Source organism: Rhagoletis pomonella, unplaced genomic scaffold (genome assembly GCF_013731165.1).
Source record: "Rhagoletis pomonella isolate Grant_MI unplaced genomic scaffold, Rhpom_1.0 Rhpom_scaffold_00008, whole genome shotgun sequence".
NCBI lineage: Eukaryota > Metazoa > Arthropoda > Insecta > Diptera > Tephritidae > Rhagoletis > Rhagoletis pomonella.
The window spans coordinates 16,111,902-16,118,028 of NW_023458562.1; positions in this window are offsets into that span (position 1 = coordinate 16,111,902).

The following is a 6,127-nucleotide window of genomic DNA, read 5'->3' on the forward strand; positions in this document are numbered from 1 at the left end:
CCACAAATCAAACGAATCCTCTTAGCCTTTATACTGCAGGCATCATCCCACTCCCCTTACCCTACCCCTTTTCAACTGAAGCAAGCACTTAAGTCTTCTCTCATTGCTTGTCATCTGTAATGCACCCCTGTTGTTAAGCTCCACAGTGCATTATTGGACAACGAGCAGCTATCAAGAGGACAGTTGCTTATTTGGCAATTTTTGGCAGCTCCAATGCTTGATTGCTCAGCACTTCACAACACTTTACCAGGGGGACTGTGTTAAATGTTTGAAAATCAATTGAATTTAGTTGGTCGAATGCAGTGTTGCTTTATTTCTTCGCCAGTAAGGTGAAGTCTCGTGGCGATGTGAACTGGCTTGTGCGATGACGATTTTAAAATTTTTATTTGGTACATCGCTCGCTGAGTATTTGATTGTAATTTTAGAAAGTTATTTAATATGGATTAAAATTTCGTGAAGAGATCGAATTAAAACCAAAAGCCAAAGAAAGGGCGCTGTCGCAGATGACTGATAAATAGTCTCGAAATACTGGAACTTGCAATGAAGATGGGAGTCAAAATATCGAAATGTCCCGCAAAGTCAATGAAAAATTCCTAAAATCTCTAAAAAGTCTCAGCAAACCCAGAAAAGTCCCTAATGGCGGTGAATAATCCCGAAAAGTACATTAAAATACCGAAGAGTCTCGAAAGGTCCATAACTATCCACAATAATGACGAAAAGTATCAAAGATATACATAAAATACCCGAAAACAAAACAAAAATTTGTAAATGCAGGGCTAAAATTCAGATGTTAATATAAGTTTTGGGCCCATGCATTTATTGTTTAAATATCGGTAATTCCCGAAAAGTCTTTAAAAAAAATTCCGGTAAAACTGAAAGAGTTTCAAAGAAAAACATCCAAAAAAGTCCACTAACTATTGAAAACTCCCTAAAACCCCCGAAAGGTCCCAAAAAATCCAGAAAAGTCCCGAATGGTGGTGAAAGATCCCGAAAAGACCACTAAAATATCAAGGAGCTGCGAAAGGTCCATAACTATTCTGAAAAGTCCATAATAACAACAATGTCCCAAAAGGTTTTTGAAAACTTCCTAAAAGTCCAAAACTCTTAAATATAACATGAAAAAGGTCCCGAAAGCTGCGAGTAATCCATGAAATGTACCAAAAATTTTAAAAAATATCTAATAAACGTCCCAAAAAGTACCGAAAGTTCTCATACAATTCCCAAAAATACGCCAAGGCAAATCCGTGAAAAAGTTGCGAAAAATCTCGCTTATGTTAAGATGTGAAAGTAAATATTTTTGGACCTGAAAAGTTTTTATATTCGACAAAACCCGACAAAAACAACAACCACATGATAAATATTAAATAGCAGTGGATTAGCTGCGCTTGATTGTAGTTGGCTTAACAAATGAAAAAGTGGAAAAAGCAACAACAGTTTACGTGGCGAACCTTAGCTCAGTCGTTAGACTATGGCGGCTGGGGGAGTTGGATCGAATCCCAGTTGAAAAAGTCTGATGAGGAGATGTGGTGATCTCCAAAATAGTTATAACTTCTACAAAAAATGTAAATTGTGTTTCTTTTCACAAAAATTTTCCTTAAAAACGGCCTCAAGCTTAATAAAATTGTTGAATATAATTGTTATAAGGCCATGAATAACAAAAATAAATAATTGAAAATTTTTTTTTCAATCCAACAAAACGACGATTGACTTTCAAGAATTCTATACCATTTATACGAAAAAATTTATTTTTCCCATATGCAAATACAAGGAAAACTTTAGGCGCTTTGAGCGACCTCTAAATATTTTTCATTTCACATGCATTTTTGGACCACCCTAATGCGCAAGCATATAAGCTTCTCTAAGACTCCTGCTTTGACAAGTTCCTTAGAAGGCGGGTGAAAATAAAAGCAGAATTGGAATTGCTCTGGGCAAATAAAGACACACGATGAACGAAGAAAAAGCTGCTTGGCACGCTTCTCTTTATGGACTAGAGCAATGGTCTTACTGGCTGTGAGGTTCGAAAGCCCACCTCCACGACTTTATTTCCCCGTTGTGGAAAGGTCTGCGGCTATGCTTTTTAGCGCATCTGCGTTCTCTAAGAGAACTTTGAAATAGATTGCAAATAGCAAACAACTAAGCAGCACTTACTCCATGCATACAATACCACATCCAGGTACGCACACCGCACATAAATCCTGCGAAATATCTATGCCAATAGAGTCTTCCCTATGAAGAGTGAGTGAAATCGAACTTCAACCAATTTAGCGGGCAGCTGTCAGGCATGTAGTGTATGCAGCGCCAAGCGGACGCCATCAGGCGTTACCAATTGCCAGCAAAGCAAAATTGAAAACGAAAGCAACATTTTCAGTAAAAAAATAAATAAAAGCAAGTCTATATTTTTAACAAATTTGCACGAATGACAGTGGCGCCATCTCTCCCTTATCTATTGCGTATGGGGGCGACCTTTTGGCTGGTCAGCTCGCCAGCTGGCTGGTTGACTTGTTTGGTAGGTGTTTAGTTTTAGACGAAATTGTTATCGCAGTTGAACGGAAAAGCTTGAAGAAGATTAAGTGTGTCGATAGAACACGACAAAAAATCATAGTTGCACATATGAATGTTTATTTATTTGAGCGTTCACTTTTCGCCTTTTTTTCATCAGTTTTTGTTCGTATCCTTGACATAAGGCGGTCAGCAAAATTTGTTTAGTACTCCCAATAGAGAGAATGCTTTCAGGTAATCGATAGGGGGCTATACCAATTTTTGTCAAAACATTTTAAGAATTAGGCGACATGCGTAGAACGCTTGTGCCACGTAGCTTGTGGCTGAACTTAGAGATGTACTTATAAGCAAGCAGATAAGCTCTTCAAGGACTATATGCCTAGCATGTAAGCAGTGGTTTTTTTTCAGCTTCTATATATGTAAGTTCTTCTCTCAGCTCAGCTGTAAGTGCTCCTCCGTCATACAACCCATCATATGTCATTGAACTCTGGTCTGGCGGAACGCACTGGATAAATGTAGCAATCGGAAAATTGCCAAATAGGTGAAAAGGCTACCATTGCTCGGCATAAGTATAATGAGGTATGAATATGATCATCGCTTTCCGAGACTTACTGACTTGTTCGATTTTACAAGGGCGGACCCAAATTGAGAAACAAGGTCGCCGGAGGCCTTTGCTCAGAACAATGCGGACTACAAAAGTTTTGGCATTGCGGTGCCTTCAAAGCCGAGCTTTCTGTTGTGTAGGGAGCTGTTAAGTATTTTGTGCCAAAGGGCAATCGCACACAATACTATTTAGAAAGAGAAGTATATATGTATACCTATTTTTTAAACTTTATTTAATTAAAAAAAAAAAACTTATTGCTAAAAGACATACAGAATACCGCATAGGCCTCTTCTAGCAGATCTTTCAATTAGTATTTTTTCCTTTTAGCCACTACCTGAATTGAATGTAGAAAAAAAGGAAAAATACAAATAAAGGACTTGCCACTGTATTGACGTAGTACACTAGCCATGTCAGATAATTGGTAATCTTCGAAAGTGTTTAGAATGTGCGCTGGTGGAAGCGAGTTGAATCGAACCGAAAAATTTACCACCATATCGTTATCTCAGTTTTATTCGCACGCAATAACTCATATGCAGCTTGTTTTGGCTACCAGACCAACAATTTGGTTTTGTTATTGCTTCCTGCACTTTTATCTCTTTTCAAAATCTCTCTATTCCATTTCATATTTTTTCTGTGGTATTCTGGATTTTGTTTTTTTTTTTTGTTCACCAATACCAATTTTTTTCTGCACATGTTTGCCAATCATCACCTAGTAGTTTTAGTGATTTTAGTGTGGAGATTGTCCGCAAACCGCCAAAAAATCAACAACAACAAAAAAGCTAAAAAAAAATCAAAAATCAACAACTACACCCAATAAATGTAAAGGCACTAGAACGCGAGAAAAACATAGTATGTATGAATATGTTCATATTAAAGTGCTGCACAAGCGCATTTGGTTTCACCTGAAATATAGGCAACGGAGCAGAAACAGACAACGCTTGCTCGAGTCTCCCGACAAAACACGCAACACGTGTCGTACATTTAGGGCCGTTTGTTCAATGGCCGGGTAACAGAAATGAGAGGTAGAAGCTCTCGTTAAATATAACCACTGCTTTATCGATCACATGTTGTATGCATGATGTCGAAATTGTCGATAACGATGTTTACCTGGGAGGTAGCGATAACCAGACATTAAGAAACCGGCCCTCATGCTTAAACAGCAATACTTATAAAGCATTGTCATTTCCTAGCCAAAAAGCTATGTTTTGGGTGGTGAGCAGTACGTTAAATGCACAAAAGTGGGAAAGCAAAGTGACCAGATACAGTCAAAGTGCATTAATTAAAATGTGTGAAGTTTATATTTTATTCGGATTTTTTTTCTGGTATTTTCAGCACTTGTTCCGTGAATGGGACTTTGCGGTATTTTACAAGATTTATTTTTTAACGCTTTCGGTTATTTTCTCTAACTTTTTAACCGACTTCCAAAAAAGGAGGAGGTTATCAGTTCGTCGGAATATATATATATTTTTTTTTATGTATGTTACCGCATAACTTTGGACCACGTCAACCGATTTCGATAATTTTGCATCGGAAAGGCAGTGTCTCAGAGGTGGTCCCATACTAATCTGGTTTAGATCCGATCAGTGGATCATGAGATATATATATATATATATTTTTTTATATGAGAGTTGAAGTCGGTTTTTTTTGCTAAAAGTTACTTGTTTATTCAGTATTTTTGAATTTTCCGTGAGCGTCTAGCATTCCTTTAAGCGTTTTCAGGTATTTTTCGAATTTTTGGTGGCATCGGAGTCACTACGGAAATAATTCGGGACTACTATTGTAAACAGTGTCCAGCAATTTTTCATTGGGTTCCTGATTCTATTCGGGACTTTGCGCAGTTTCGGGATTTCAGGGACTAATTCGGACTTACGGACTAGCTTAGAATTTTTGGAACAGAATTGGGATTTTCGAAACCATTTCAAGATTTTCGGGATATTCGGATCTTTCCAGAATTACACTTTTATCCAGAATTAGAGAAATCGTCGAGCAGGTTTTTGTCTTTGTTGCTTAATTTTTTTCAATAAATTTCGGGTACTTTTTTTACTTTGTGAGGTTTTGGGTCTTTTGGGGCGGAGTCCGGATTTTCTGGACTAATAAGTGGACTTGGGCAGCAGTTTAGCACACGTAAAAATGTAGATATATATGCGCATACGTACATATGCATGTATGAGTGCATTTTTTCTGTTATCCCCCGCCGCACTATCGCCCGTTTTCTAATCGTATTGAAAATGTGATATATTGCAATTGAAAAGGCAACAACGGTGCAGCAGCAGGCCCAAGGGATACATTCGCACATTACAAGTTGCCTACAAACAGAAAGCCCCGCTGTAAAAACTCGCATCGCACTTGAGTGCATAGGCACACACACACACACACACACACACACACACAGCCAAACGGAATAAAAGTACACAAACACTCGACACTTGGCAGTTGGCACAATCGCAATAATATACCCTGGTGCATTTAGGGGGCGGTGCCACGCCCATTACTCCAGCAGGAGCATCGGTACAAACAGTTGCAACCTGCCAAGCTCCAGCTCTGGCTCACTTTCCCAATCGATTTGTTTCAAGTTTTCGTTTTCTGTTTACTATTTGTTTGTTTGTATTTGTTGTGTGTTGTCCTATTGCTGCTCCTGTTTGTGCTCTGCCTGCCTTTGCTTCCATTTGCTTTTATTGTTTTAGCATTGAACATTGAACATTGAAAATGTGAAATCGAATTCGAATAGCATTAGCTAAACGAAATGGAATGAAATGAAATTCTTCGAAAAGAAAATTGCAGAGGCGTCAAATGATAAGTGAATTTAGACAACAACGAATGCAGCAACAGCAACAACAACAACTAAAAAAACAACAACACATACAATAGCAATGGAAGCAGCAGCAAGAGTCAACAAACGTAAAGCACCGGCGACAACCATAAGAGCTTGGCAAATATGTGCTAACAACAACAACACATGCATATCAACAACAACAACAGCAATGATGGCACTGATCAGCAATAACAACAACCATAAAAATGAAG